We start from the raw sequence: 15,306 nt of genomic DNA on the forward strand, positions 1-15,306 counted from the left end.
TTGAAGCCCCCGCATCGCTCCCCGTACACAGCTTCGGCTGGCGACATCGCTCCCAGAGTTACTTCTGGGTATCACGGGCTCCAGGCATGTGATTGGCCGGAGGCGCGATGACGTCACTCCCACGCGTGCCCGCAGGAGTTGCCGGTAACAGCACACTAACAGAAGCAACGGCACAGACGTGCCATTGCTTCAGTGCGCATGTACCGATGACGTTGGCACATGCTGATACAGGGGATATCTCCTAAACTGTGTAGGTTTAGGATATATCCGGGGTAGCTACAGGTAAGCCTTATTATAGGCTTACCTGTAGTAAAAAGTGTCCAGTAAGGGTTTACAACCACTTTTAAGTGGTTTTAAAGCCTTAAGGTTTTGCACCTTAATGCATTGAATAAAAAAAGGGCAACCATGACAGTCTCTTAAATGTATAAACATCCAAACTTAAACAAAGATTAAGAAAATGCTTAAAGTATAACTGAAGGCAAAACTTTTTTGTTTTGGACAGAGTGGAGAGAGATTAGAGCCCCTGTCAATTTTTATTGCTGTCTGTGCCCCCGTTAAGGAGATCCCCCTCTCTATTTGTCCTGTTTACCATTATCATTGAAAGTGAAAGTAAAAGAAAACCCAGAATTTTGGGTTGTTCCTCAGAAAAGTAATAGATGGGAAATCTTCCACTGGGGACACAATCGCACTCACCAGAATCTGTTGACCAACTATCTCTAGTACGGTCAAACTCGCTTGTGGGGCATGTCCCCTTTAAATACATTGTCTATTTGTGTTGGGTTTGTCTGATGATAGAGATCCAATGGTACCAATCATAGGGAGATGATAAAAGGAAGCCCATAGTGTAAAACCCTTATGACAAATTTATTTAAAATAGAAGGTATTAAACTCACTTTTTCTGGTGCCGGGCCTGCCGGCTAGAACCTGGCACTCGGTGTCTACAGCATTGGTTGTTTGCGAGGCCCGCTGTGGTACTCCCATGCTCGGATGAGTGGCTCAGGTCCCTGTTCAAAGATGGCGCCTGGTGGAAATTACATCACGATGACGCAGGTAAAGCTCCTATACATTTCCACCTGATTGGTCGTCTTCAGGAAGCTCAATTCTATGCATTCAGTTAAAAAAATCTTCTGTGCTGCAGGATCCCCCTCGGCCTCCCCTTACACTTACCTGAGCCCAATCTCAGTCCAGCGCTGTCCATGAGAGCAGCAGCTCTCTCCTTTCTCACTGGGAAGATTGGCTTCTGCTGCTGTCAATCAAATCCTGTGGTGAGGGAGCAGGTGGTGGGGATGAGCTGCAAGGTCTGTGTCCATAGACGCAGACAGGGTGGCTCGGGAGCGAGCCCGCACATGTGTCCCTATAGAAAGCGGCTCTCTATGAGGGCACTCATGGAAGAGGAGGAGCCAGGCCATGTGGAAGGAGCTAGATGCTCCGAGTGTGTAACCTTGCTTTCTCCTCTGGTCCTTCATCCTTCCAGTGTACGTTCCACGCTGGTTAGTGTGGCTTCCCAGGGCTCCTCCAGGCTCCCAAGCGGGCCACCTTCCTCCCCCAGCAGCTTGAACATCCCACAGCTGTCCTGCAGGTCGGATTTAGGAGGAATCTACACCCTCATATATCCTCAAATATCCAACCCTCTAGGTTCAATAACCTACCTTTATCAATCTAAAGGTCTCCGGATTCTCAGTCCGGGCTTTAAATCCAGGCTCCTTCTCCCTGAAGCTGGAAGGTCCTTCAGGCACCCTTTTTCCTAGTCCACAGTAACACCCCCATCCCCCCCCCCCCCCGTTCCCACCCTAGTTTCGGCCCTGTACCTCTTGTGAGTGTTTTTTTATCCATTGTTTTTAAAGTTTTTACTGAGTTATTACACTTAGCTGGCACTTCCTTCCCTTTATTCCTTTCTCTTATTGATTACACAGAGCCTGTCAGAACTCTGAGGATAGCAGTCGCAGGTGGTACAGTGCATACCCTCCAGTACCCTTCCACTTGCATGTGATTGGGTACTCTTTGCAAGGTGAAGCCTTACCTCATTTACTAAGCTCTAGAGCAACTGCACTTGCACAGGGCAACTGCACTTTGCAAAGTGCACAGTCTTTTTGCCTTTAGTAAATCAACCCCTCTGTGTGCCAGATCATTTCTTTTCACTATAGTATAGGATGGACTGGTGCTTAAAGTGTTACTAAGCCCAGGACCCTGCAGCCACTATATCTGGTCTCCCACAGTACACAGAAATGCAATTATTTTAGTAAATATAAACTGCTAAATACCTTTTCTCATCAGCAGTATATAGCAGTCTTGTGACTTCGATCAGATTCTGGTTAAAGCTTGTAGGAGGAGTTTCCATTCTCCTCTGACTGTCCTATGAGGCTGCGTGACCCCTGACCCTCTGTCTGGACAGTGCTGATTGGCCCTGTGCTGATCGCATGCACCCTCCCAAAAAAAAACTCTTTAGCAATACACACCAAACTGAGCATGTGTGGAGTGCCCCCAAGTCTCTGTTTCATCAGGAGATGGATTGGGAACAGTGAAAGAAGGGGAGGATAAGAGAAGACAGGATCAAATGGCCTTTTTAGCCAATGCAGAAGATTAACCCCTTAGGTTCCACAGTGAACATAACAAGCATGCTTTACTGCCTATACTGACTGTTTTTACTGTTGTGGGTTTAGTAACGCTTTAAAGCCCAGCTTTAAGCTATGTCCCCTAACCCACAATTCCCCTATGTGTATGTGTAGCACCCTGTAGCTTAGGCAGGGAGCTCCTCACAAATTTACCTGCCAGGAATAATTATCCTGGTTGATTGATAGAGATGCATTGGGGTTGATTTACTAAAGGCCAATAGACTGTGCACCTTGGAAAGTGCAATTGCACTCTGCAGGTGCAGTTGCTCCAGAGCTTAATAAATGAGGTAAAGCTTCACTTTGCAAAGAATAACCAATCACGTGCAAGGAAAATAAAAAAAACAGCATTTTTGCTTGCAGATGATTGGTTGATGAAAGTCAGCAGAGCTTCTGCTCATTTACTAAACTCTGGAGCAACTGCTCTTGCCGTGTGCAACTGCATTTTGCAAAGTGCACAGTCTTTTTGCCTTTAGTAAATCAACCCCATTAATTTCTCCCTAAGCTTGGCCTGATTGTGCTTCCCTCTTCTACCACTAGGTGGCCGGGTACTTGGTGGTACTAGATATGAGAAGGTCAACCCAAGGTCAGGTTATGGGTATATGGGGTATCTCACCCAATGGGCAGGGGTTTTCTTGAATCCCTTGGCCTGCTGGGAGAGCCTATATATTCGGGTGGAGTCAGGTGATCTGTGTTCTGTGCCACCTGGACGGCTGTCTGGGTAGACGTGTGTCGTGTTGCCCCTGGCTGCTAGGCCGGAGATTGGGCCTATCCCGGGGGCATCTGGCTGCTCGGCTATCTGAGGGCCTATCCAGAAGCAGCAGAGCAGCGCAGGGTTGGGATTGCAGCTTACAGTCCAACCAGAAGTGACGGTTCTGCCAGCCGGAGAACCTGTCAGTGGTCAGAGGTAGAGGGGAAGCTGTCACCACAAAGGGACCGTCTGCCTTATTACCAGGAACCACAGTGAGCAACTGAAGCAAGTACCGGAGCAGGGCCGATCCTAGGGGCACAGACGCCTGGGTGCAGAAATATTTCTGGCGCCCCCACATGGGCATGGTCATCTTACCAACTCCTTCCCTTTACAAATGATTCTATGGCAAAGACTCAAACACAGAGCTGCTCCCCTATGAAGTCTTTATTACCCTGAAATCCTCCCATGATCTCATAACAATAAAGAAAATACAGGAAGAGAGAACACTAATGAGACCTGGAGGGGAGTCTCTCTGATGCACACAGAGAGGGCTTCTGTTAGAAAGAGTCCCCAGACATAATACAGGATACGGTCAAAGACTGCAGACATGATACAGGAGATGATCAGAGACTGCAGACATGGTACAGGAGATGATCAGAGACTGCAGACATACTACAGGAGATGATCAGAGACTGCAGACATACTACAGGGGATGATCAGAGACTGCAGACATACTACAGGGGATGATCAGAGACTGCAGACATGGTACAGGAGATGATCAGAGACTGCAGACATACTACAGGAGATGATCAGAGACTGCAGACATGGTACAGGAGAAGATCAGAGACTGCAGACATAATACAGGAGATAATCAGAGACTGCAGACATAGTACAGGAGATGATCAGAGACTGCAGACATGGTACAGGAGATGATCAGAGACTGCAGACATGGTACAGGAGATGATCAGAGACTGTAGACATAGTACAGGAGATGATCAGAGACTGCAGACATGGTACAGGAGATGATCAGAGACTGCAGAGATAGTACAGGAGTTGGTCAGAGACTGCATACATAGTACAGGAGATGGTCAGAGACTGCAGACATGATACAAGAGACAGTCAGAGACCGCAGACATAGTACAGGAGATGATCAGAGACTGCAGACATGATAAAAGAGATGGTCAGAGACTGCAGACATCGTACAGGAGATGGTCAGAGACTGCAGACATGATACAAGAGATGGTCAGAAACTGCAGACATAATACAGGAGATGGTCGGAGACTACAGACAAGATAGAATAGATGGTCAGAGACTGCAGACATAATACAAGAGACAGTCAGACACTGCAGACATGGTACAGAAGCTGGTCAGAGATTGCAGACATGATACAAGAGATGGTCAGAGACTGCAGACATGATACAGGAGATGGTCAGAGACTGCAGACATAGTAGGGGAGATGATCAGAGACTGCAGACATAGTACAGGAGATGATCAGAGACTGCAGACATAGTACAGGAGATGATCAGAGACTGCAGACATGGTACAGGAGATGATCAGAGACTGCAGACATAGTACAGGAGATGATCAGAGACTGCAGACATGGTACAGGAGATGATCAGAGACTGCAGACATGGTACAGGAGATGATCAGAGACTGCAGACATGGTACAGGAGATGATCAGAGACTGCAGACATGGTACAGGAGATGATCAGAGACTGCAGACATGGTACAGGAGATGATCAGAGACTGTAGACATAGTACAGGAGATGATCAGAGGCTGCAGACATGGTACAGGAGATGGTCAGAGACTGCAGACATAGTACAGGAGATGGTCAGAGACTGCAGACATAGTACAGGAGATGTCAGAGACTGTAGACATAGTACAGGAGATGATCAGAGACTGCAGACATGATACAAGAGATGGTCAGAGACTGCAGACATAGTACAGGAGATGGTCAGAGACTGCAGACATGATACAAGAGATGGTCAGAGACTGCAGATATAGTACAGGAGATGGTCAGAGACTGCAGACATGATACAAGAGATGGTCAGAGACTGCAGACATAATACAGGAGATGGTCGGAGACTACAGACAAGATAGAATAGATGGTCAGAGACTGCAGACATAGTACAGGAGATGGTCAGAGACTGCAGACATGATACAAGAGATGGTCAGAGACTGCAGATATAGTACAGGAGATGGTCAGAGACTGCAGACATGATACAAGAGATGGTCAGAGACTGCAGACATAATACAGGAGATGGTCGGAGACTACAGACAAGATAGAATAGACAGTCAGACACTGCAGACATGGTACAGAAGCTGGTCAGAGACTGCAGACATGATACAAGAGATGGTCAGAGACTGCAGACATAGTACAGGAGATGATCAGAGACTGCAGACATGGTACAGGAGATGATCAGAGACTGCAGACATGGTACAGGAGATGATCAGAGACTGTAGATATGATACAAGAGACAGTCAGAGACTGCAGACATAGTACAGGAGATGGTCAGAGACTGCAGACATGGTACAGGAGATGATCAGAGACTGCAGAGATAGTACAGGAGATGATCAGAGACTGTAGACATGATACAAGAGACAGTCAGAGACTGCAGACATAGTACAGGAGATGATCAGAGACTGTAGACATGATAGAAGAGACAGTTAGAGACTGCAGACATAGTACAGGAGATGGTCAGAGACTGCGGACATGGTACAGGAGATGATCAGAGACTGCAGACATGATACAAGAGATGGTCAGAGACTGCAGACATAATACAGGAGATGGTCAGAGACTACAGACAAGATAGATTAGATGGTCAGAGACTGTAGACATGATACAAGAGACAGTCAGACACTGCAGACATGGTACAGATGCTGGTCAGAGATTGCAGACATGATACAAGAGATGGTCAGAGACTGCAGACATGATACAAGAGATGGTCAGAGACTGCAGACATGATACAGGAGATGGTCAGAGACTGCAGACATGATGCAAGAGATGGTCAGAGACTGCAGATATAATACAGGAGATGGTCAGAGACTGCAGCTCCTATGGACGTTAGTAGATAATGGCCGATCGTCCCTCTCACCTGACCCAGCGATGGTTCCTCTGATCAGGAGTCAGCTCACTCTGAATTGCCCGTGGCGACTCCGCTGGGTAGCACCCAGATCTGTATTCTGGCAGTGACTCCATTCCTTTCTCCGCCAGGGATGGCGCTAGGCTGTGTGTCTTTCCCTCTGGTGGCGCAAGGCAGTGGGGTTTCCTCTCTGATGGTTTTCCCTCAGCACTGCCCTCTCCCTCTGGAGTCCTGGGTGTACTTCCCTGAAAGCTCTCCCAGGCTCCTGTATCTCTCTCTCTCCCATTCAGCTGAGCATGCTGTGTGGGCTGCAGTTTCCGTGTTACAGTGGGGCTGCCAGTCCTCGGGACTACATGTCCCACAATCCTCTTCTCTGCTCCTTTTTCTATTCTGTTTTTTCCCTGGCTGATATGAAGGCGGGGGAAGAAACATAGTGGGAGGCTGTGCTGGCCAGCGCCGCTCACTAGTATAGCAGTGCACATGCGGAGGAGAGGGAGAGGAAGGGGCAAAAGAAGAGCCCGCAGCTGCAGTGACGTCACTAGGGTTGGTGTCACCAGGTGCGGTATAACATGGTGTCACCCCCCTTCCACCAACTTTAGTCGCCCCTCAGTACAGACCCCCCTCTACTAAGTATAGACCCCCCTTCGTCAGTGCAGGCCCCCCACTAAGTATAAACCCCTCTCTCAGTACAGACCCCCCCTTCATCAGTATAGACCCCCCCAGGACAAACCACCCCCTCCATTAGTAGACCCCCACCAGGACAACCCCCCCTCCATTAGTACAGATCCCCCCAGGACAAAGCCCCCTCCATTAGTACAGACCCCCCACAGGACAACCCCCCCCTACATTAGTACAGACCCCCCAGGACAACCCCCCTCCATTAGTACAGACCCCCAGGACAAACCCCCCCTCCATTAGTACAGACCCCCCACCAGGACAAACCCCCCTCCATTAGTACAGACCCCCCCAGGACACTCCCACTCCATTAGTACAGACCCCCCCGGACAAACACCCCGCTCCATTAGTACAGACCCCCCAGGACAAATAACCCCTCCATTAGTACAGACCCCCCAGGAGAAATCCCCCCTCCATTAGTACAGACCCCCCCAGGACAAATCCCCTCTCCATTAGTACAGACCCCCCCAAGACAAATCCGCCCTCCATTAGTACAGACCCCCCCAGGACAAATCCCCTCTCCATTAGTACAGACCCCCCCAGGAGAAACCCCCCTCTATTAGTACAGACCCCCCAGGACAACCCCCTTCATTAGTACAGACCCCCCCAGGACAACCCCCCTCCATTAGTACAGACACCCAGGACAAATCCCTCCATTAGTACAGACCCCCCAGGACAAACCCCTCCCCTCCATTAGTACAGACCCCCCAGGACAACTCCCCCTCCATTAGTACAGACCCCCCAGGACAACCCCCCCATTAGTACAGACCCCCCCAGGACAACCCCCCCCATTAGTACAGACCCCCAGGGACAAACCTCCCTCTATCAGTACAGACCCCTCAGGACAACTCCTCCATTAGTACAGACCCCCCAGGACAACCCCCCATTAGTACAGACCCCCCCAGGACAACCCCCCCATTAGTACAGACCCCCAGGGACAAACCTCCCTCTATCAGTACAGACCCCCCAGGACAACCCCCCCATTAGTACAGACCCCCCCAGGACAACCCCCCCATTAGTACAGACTCCCAGGGACAAGCCTCCCTGTATCAGTACAGACACATTAACACCCGGGCGGCAGCTAGAGAGGACAGTGTGCAGCCGCGCCGCCCGGGTGAAGAGCAGATCGAGACAGCCAGGAAGCAGCTTAGACAGACAGAGGAGAGTGGAGAGAACCTGTGTCAGGCTGCAGGCACGGGCCACCCCACTGCGCGGCTGGTCTCTCTCAACACAGAGACCAGCCGCTCCGATCTCCGGCGGCTGCTCTCCTCTGACAGGAGGAGGAGGGAGGGGGGACGTGCTCTAGCAGTGTAAAGAACAGCGGCGCGGTGGTGACCTGCTGCGGACAGAGCTACTTCTGCACACGGAGGGGAGGAGAAGGAGGGAGGGGAGCACTCTGGCTCTTCAGCGCCCCCACCTCTCTAGCGCCTGGGTGCACTGCACCCCGTGCACCCGCCTGGGATCGGCCCTGTACCGCAAAATTGGAGGAGCTCAAGGGATTCAGAGTCAATGAATCAGAGAGTCCAGTGAGAGACTGGGAGCTCAAGTGTTGAAGAACTACAAGAGGCAGTTGTAGTGAAGCTGAAGGAACTGTTACGTTTGAGTTAGGAACTTTTAAAGACTGTTGCCATAGGAGACATCATTCCTGCATGTGCAGATGTGGCGCCTTGCTGGGGCCTTTCCCTGCATGGCTGTCGTCCTATTGAAGTCTCGGAGTCTGCTAATTGAATCTACGACTAATAAAGGGTGTCCTGGCCCTAACCCTCTTTCCCCCAAAAATACAAAAAGGACCGTTAAGAGAAATAAAACCTCTTTTACATCCAAGAAGTGTCTAGCGCCCAATGACTTTCACCACCTTTGCACCCACTATGCCTCACAACCCACCACATATTGGAGGAGGTCAGCTATCCCTGGCTTGGAAAGTCCTCATTAGACTGGACAAGGCCAGAGACCTTGCTACATATGTATAGATTATCTAGGTAGACCCTCACATTTCATAGCACTAGTAAACCTGAAAGAGATTGTACAATCAGATTGCAACATGTATGGCCAGCAAAAAGCACACTGTCCATACCCGTCAATCAGAACACACTACTGTTTCCTAAATTGGATGGAAGCTAATTGGCCGTTTTGGGCAGCAATGCATATTTTTCCTTTTACACGCTTCTTACTCATCGGGTCTGTAGCACGCGGGCTGAGTGAACACTTCTAAACTTGATAGATTAATTAGTCTCTTTGCACCCAGCAGCGGAGATCATGTGACAGCATCGTGGTTTTTTTTTTTTAGTCATTGTTCTGTCACTCTGCAGGCTGGTGACAACATCTGTGCAATTAATCCGAACGTTCTCCGAAGTCTCAGAGGACCGGGCTGACTTCGCTTGTTGAGGCACAATAATTATGCCTTCTTTCTCTTCTTCTTCTCCGGCGTTCTTACAGGCTGCCGAGAAAGTGTTAACAGCAATTAACTTGTCAGCAGTCGGGTTCTTAGAAGAATATCGGAGTCAAGATTATTTCTTCATATCTTGTTAGTAATGTGCAATTTTATATACACTTTAGGAATTGAGCCTGCAGGCTTCCTTTATGAACAGCATTGGAACGGAAGGTGTGATGCCTGTGGGGACCAGCCGGTTTACCATTGTCATTCTTCTAGTGCAGAGGTATTGAATTAAAATTCATGGAGGTCCGATTAGTAAAATTTTCGTCCAAATCACATTTTTGTGCATTGATTCTTTACATCACAGCCCAGGTGTGCAGGCACAACAGCGAAGGGGCTGCTCTGCCTGCGTTTTCTGCTGTAAAAAGGTCCTGGCACCTTTTTAAAAATGCAGCCGCCTGGAAACTGCATGGTGCCTTTTTACCATGCTATTTCCATGTGCGGGAAACTGCACCATGTATTTCAGTGCGTTTAAGAGGCAATGGTACCCCTGAACGTTTTCTGTACAGCACCTCATTTTGTGTGCAGCAGGCTTGTCCCCCTTCACATCTTCCCCACAACAGCACTGTCCCCCTTCACATCTTCCCCACCACAGCACTGTCCCCCTTCACATCTTCCCCACCACAGCACTGTCCCCCTTCACATCTTCCCCACCACAGCACTGTCCCCCTTCACATCTTCCCCACCACAGCACTGTCCCCCTTCACATATCACCCCTACAGCACTGTCCCCTTCACTTCCCCCCACAGCACTGTCCCCTTCACATCCCCCCACAGCACTGTCCCCCTTCACATATCACCCCCACAGCACTGTCCCCTTCACATCCCCCCACAGCACTGTCCCCCTTCACATATCACCCCCACAGCACTGTCCCCTTCACTTCCCCCCACAGCACTGTCCCCCTTCACATATCACCCCCACAGCACTGTCCCCTTCACTTCCCCCGCACAGCACTGTCCCCCTTCACATATCACCCCACAGCACTTTGCCCCTTCACATCCCCCCTCCCCCCACAGCACTGTCCCCTTCACTTCCCCCGCACAGCACTGTCCCCTTCACATCACCACCCCCCACACACAGCACTACCCCCTTCACGTCCCCCGCACAGCACTGTCCCCTTCACATATCACCCCCACAGCACTGTCCCCCTTCACATCCCCCCCCCCGCACAGCGTTGTCCCCCTTCACATATCACCCCCACAGCACTGTCCCCCTTCACATCACCACCCCCCACCCCCACAGCACTGTCCCCTTCACTTCCCCTCACAGCACTGTCCCCCTTCACATATCACCCCTACAGCACTGCCCCTTTCACATCACCACCCACCACACACAGCACTGTCCCCCTTCACATCTTCCCCAGCACAGCACTGTCCCCCTTCACATCTTCCCCACCACAGCACTGTCCCCCTTCACATATCACCCCTACAGCACTGTCCCCTTCACATCCCCCCACAGCACTGTCCCCCTTCACATATCACCCCCACAGCACTGTCCCCTTCACTTCCCCCCACAGCACTGTCCCCCTTCACATATCACCCCCACAGCACTGTCCCCTTCACTTCCCCCGCACAGCACTGTCCCCCTTCACATATCACCCCACAGCACTTTGCCCCTTCACATCCCCCCTCCCCCCACAGCACTGTCCCCTTCACTTCCCCCGCACAGCACTGTCCCCTTCACATCACCACCCCCCACACACAGCACTACCCCCTTCACGTCCCCCGCACAGCACTGTCCCCCTTCACATATCACCCCCACAGCACTGTCCCCCTTCACATCCCCCCCCCCGCACAGCGTTGTCCCCCTTCACATATCACCCCCACAGCACTGTCCCCCTTCACATCACCACCCCCCACCCCCACAGCACTGTCCCCTTCACTTCCCCTCACAGCACTGTCCCCCTTCACATATCACCCCTACAGCACTGCCCCTTTCACATCACCACCCACCACACACAGCACTGTCCCCCTTCACATCTTCCCCAGCACAGCACTGTCCCCCTTCACATCTTCCCCACCACAGCACTGTCCCCCTTCACATATCACCCCTACAGCACTGTCCCCTTCACATCCCCCCACAGCACTGTCCCCCTTCACATATCACCCCCACAGCACTGTCCCCTTCACTTCCCCCCACAGCACTGTCCCCCTTCACATATCACCCCCACAGCACTGTCCCCTTCACTTCCCCCCACAGCACTGTCCCCCTTCACATATCACCCCCACAGCACTGTCCCCTTCACTTCCCCCGCACAGCACTGTCCCCCTTCACATATCACCCCACAGCACTTTGCCCCTTCACATCCCCCCTCCCCCCACAGCACTGTCCCCTTCACTTCCCCCGCACAGCACTGTCCCCTTCACATCACCACCCCCCACACACAGCACTACCCCCTTCACGTCCCCCGCACAGCACTGTCCCCCTTCACATATCACCCCCACAGCACTGTCCCCCTTCACATCCCCCCCCCCGCACAGCGTTGTCCCCCTTCACATATCACCCCCACAGCACTGTCCCCCTTCACATCACCACCCCCCACCCCCACAGCACTGTCCCCTTCACTTCCCCTCACAGCACTGTCCCCCTTCACATATCACCCCTACAGCACTGCCCCTTTCACATCACCACCCACCACACACAGCACTACCCCCTTCACACCCCCCCCACCCCCCCCGGACAGCACTGTTCCCCTTCACATATCACCCCCACAGCACTGCCCCTTCACTTCCCCCGCACAGCATGTCCCCCTTCACATATCACCCCCACAGCACTGTCCCTCTTCACATCCCCCCCCCGCACAGCACTGTCCCCCTTCACATATCACCCCCACAGCACTGTCCCCCTTCACATCACCACCCCCCACCCCCACAGCACTGTCCCCTTCACTTCTCCCCACAGCACTGTCCCCCTTCACATCACCACCCCCCACACACAGCACTACCCCCTTCACATCCCCCCACAGCACTGTCCCCCTTCATATCCCCTGCACAGCACTGTCCCCCTTCACATCCCCCCCCCCCCCACAGCACTGTTTCTCCACTTCCCCCGCACAGCACTGTCCCCCTTCACATATCACCCCCAAAACACTGTCCCCATTCACCCCCCCCACAACACTGTCCCCCTTCACATCCCCCCCCACAGCACTGTCCCCTTTCACATCCCCCCCAAAGCACTGTCCCCTTTCACATCCCCCCCAAAGCACTGTTCCCTTTTTACATATCACCCCCAAAGCACTTTCCCCCTTCACTCCCCCCCCCCACAGCACTGTCCCCCTTCACATCCCCCCACAGCACTGCCCCCTTCACATCCCCCCACAGCACTGTACCCCTTCACATCCCCCCCACAGCACTGTCCCCCTACACATCCCCCCACAGCACTGTCCCCCTTCACATCCCCCCACAGCACTGTCCCCTTTACATCCCCCCACAGCACTGTCCCCCTTCATGTCCCCCTCACAGCACTGTACCCCTTCACATTCCCCCCCCCCCCACAGCACTGTCCCCCTTCACATCCCCCCACAGCACTGTCCCCCTTCTCATCCCCCCCACAGCACTGTCCCCCTTCACCCCCCCCCCCCACAGCGCTATCCCCCTTCACATTCCCCCACAGCGCTGTCCCTCTTCACATCCTTGTTGCTAGAGGTTAGTGTTCATCATTACCACTTACTTATTGATTGCTAGAGGTTAATGTGGCGATTTCCCTATGGAGGGGCCCCTGGACTGGGGGTTGCAATCTCTCTATGGAAAGGCTCCTGGACTGGAGGTAGCAGTCTCCTTATGGAGGGGCCCCTGGACTGAAGGTTGCACTCTCTCTATGGTGGGGTTCCTGGATTAGGGGTAGCAGTATTCCTATAGAGGGGCCCCTGGACTGGAGGTGGCAATCTCTCTATGAAGGGGCCCCTGGACTGAAGGTAGTAGTCTCTCTATGGAGGGGCCCCTGGACTGGAGGTAGCAGCTTCTCTATGGAGGGGCCCCTGGACTGGAGGTAGCACTTTCTTTATGGGGGGGGGGGGCTGGACTGGAGGTAACAGTCTTTCTATGGAGGCCCTCCATAGAGAGACTGCTACCTCCAGTCCAGGGGCCTCTCCATAGAGGGACTGCTACCTCCAGTCTAGGGGCCCCTCCATGGAGAGACTGCTACCTCCAGTCCAGGGGCCCCTCCTATTGTAGCGTGACATTAAAATGGAAAGCTCCTGGGATAGTAAATCAGTGCAGAGTGCAGTGACAGTAGTGCAGGAACACTGTGCTCCCCTCCTGGCAGTGTAGGGGTTAAGGTGCCCCCCTGGTGTGTTCCCTGTATGTGGGTCTCACCTGAGCTAAGTTGAGCTTGGTCTGGGTCTCCCCTCCTCCTCCACAGCAGGCAGGTGCCAGTCCGGCATGTCAGTGTGGGCACAGGGCAGAATAAGTGCTTTCTCTGTGGAGAAGGGAACAGAACTGTCACAGTGGGGCTAGGGGTGGTGAGAGGGAGCTGACGGCCCCAGTGGCAGTATCGGCAAATGTGACCGACTGCTCCTTCCTCTGCGCCTGCCCAACACTGCCTGTGTCTTTTGACAGACGTGTTTACTAGTGCTAAATATACTGTTGGCAACCCCAGGCTCAAGGGGCAGCTGCTTTGGGCCCCACAACAATGACTGGGTTCGGGGCAGCTGCCCACCTTAAAGACGGCCCTGGCTTCTTGGCTGCTTCACTGATTAATGCTCTTCTTGCCCGGCCTGTCAGTTTAGGTGGACGGCCATGTCTTGGTAGGTTCGCAGTTGTGCTATACTCTTTCCATTTTCAGATGATGGATTGAACAGTTCTCCGTGAGATGTTGCTGGGATATTTTTTTATAACCTAACCCGGCTTTAAACTTCTCCACAACTGTATCCCTGACCTGTCTGGTGTGTTCCTTGGCCCTTATGATGCTGTTTGTTCACTAATGTTCTCTAACAAACCTCTGAGGGCTTCACAGAACAGCTGTATTTATAATGAGATTAAATTACACACAGGTGGACTCTATTTACTGATTAGGTGACTTCTGAAGGCAATTGGTTCCGCTAGATTTTAGTTAGGGGTATCAGAGTAAAGGGGGCTACACTTTTCACATATTTATTTGTAAAAAAAATGTGGTTGTAACATGACAAAATGTGGAAAATTTCAAGGGGTATGAATACTTTTTCAAGGCACTGTAAATAGTGCATTTTATATACAGCTACAGTATCTCACAAAAGTGAGTACACCCCTCACATTTTTGTAAATATTTTCTTCTATCTTTTCATGTGACAACACTGAAGAAATGACACTTTGCTACAATGTAAAGTAGTGAGTGTACAGCTTGTATAACAGTGTAAATTTGCTGTCCCCTCAAAATAACTCAACACACAGCCATTAATGTCTAAACCGCTGGCAACAAAAGTGAGTACACCCCTAAGTGAAAATGTCCAAATTGGGCCCAATTAGCCATTTTCTCTCCCCGGTGTCATGTGACTCATTAGTATTACAAGGTCTCAGGTGTGAATGGGGAGCAGGTGTGTTAAATTTGGTGTTATCGCTCTCACTCTCTCATACTGGTCACTGGAAGTTAAACATGGCACCTCATGGCAAAGAACTCTCTGAGGATCGTAAAAAAAGAATTGTTGCTCTACATAAAGATGGCCTAGGCTATAAGAAGATTGAGAAGACCCTGAAACTGAGCTGCAGCACGGTGGCCAAGACCATACAGCGGTATAACATGACAGGTTCCACTCAGAACAGGCCTCGCCATGGTCGACCAAAGAAGTTGAGGTCACGTGCTCAGCGTCATATCCAGAGGTTGTCTTTAGGAAATAGATG

The sequence above is a fragment of the Aquarana catesbeiana genome, linkage group LG07 (assembly GCF_042186555.1).
Source record: "Aquarana catesbeiana isolate 2022-GZ linkage group LG07, ASM4218655v1, whole genome shotgun sequence".
Taxonomy (NCBI): Eukaryota; Metazoa; Chordata; class Amphibia; order Anura; family Ranidae; genus Aquarana; species Aquarana catesbeiana.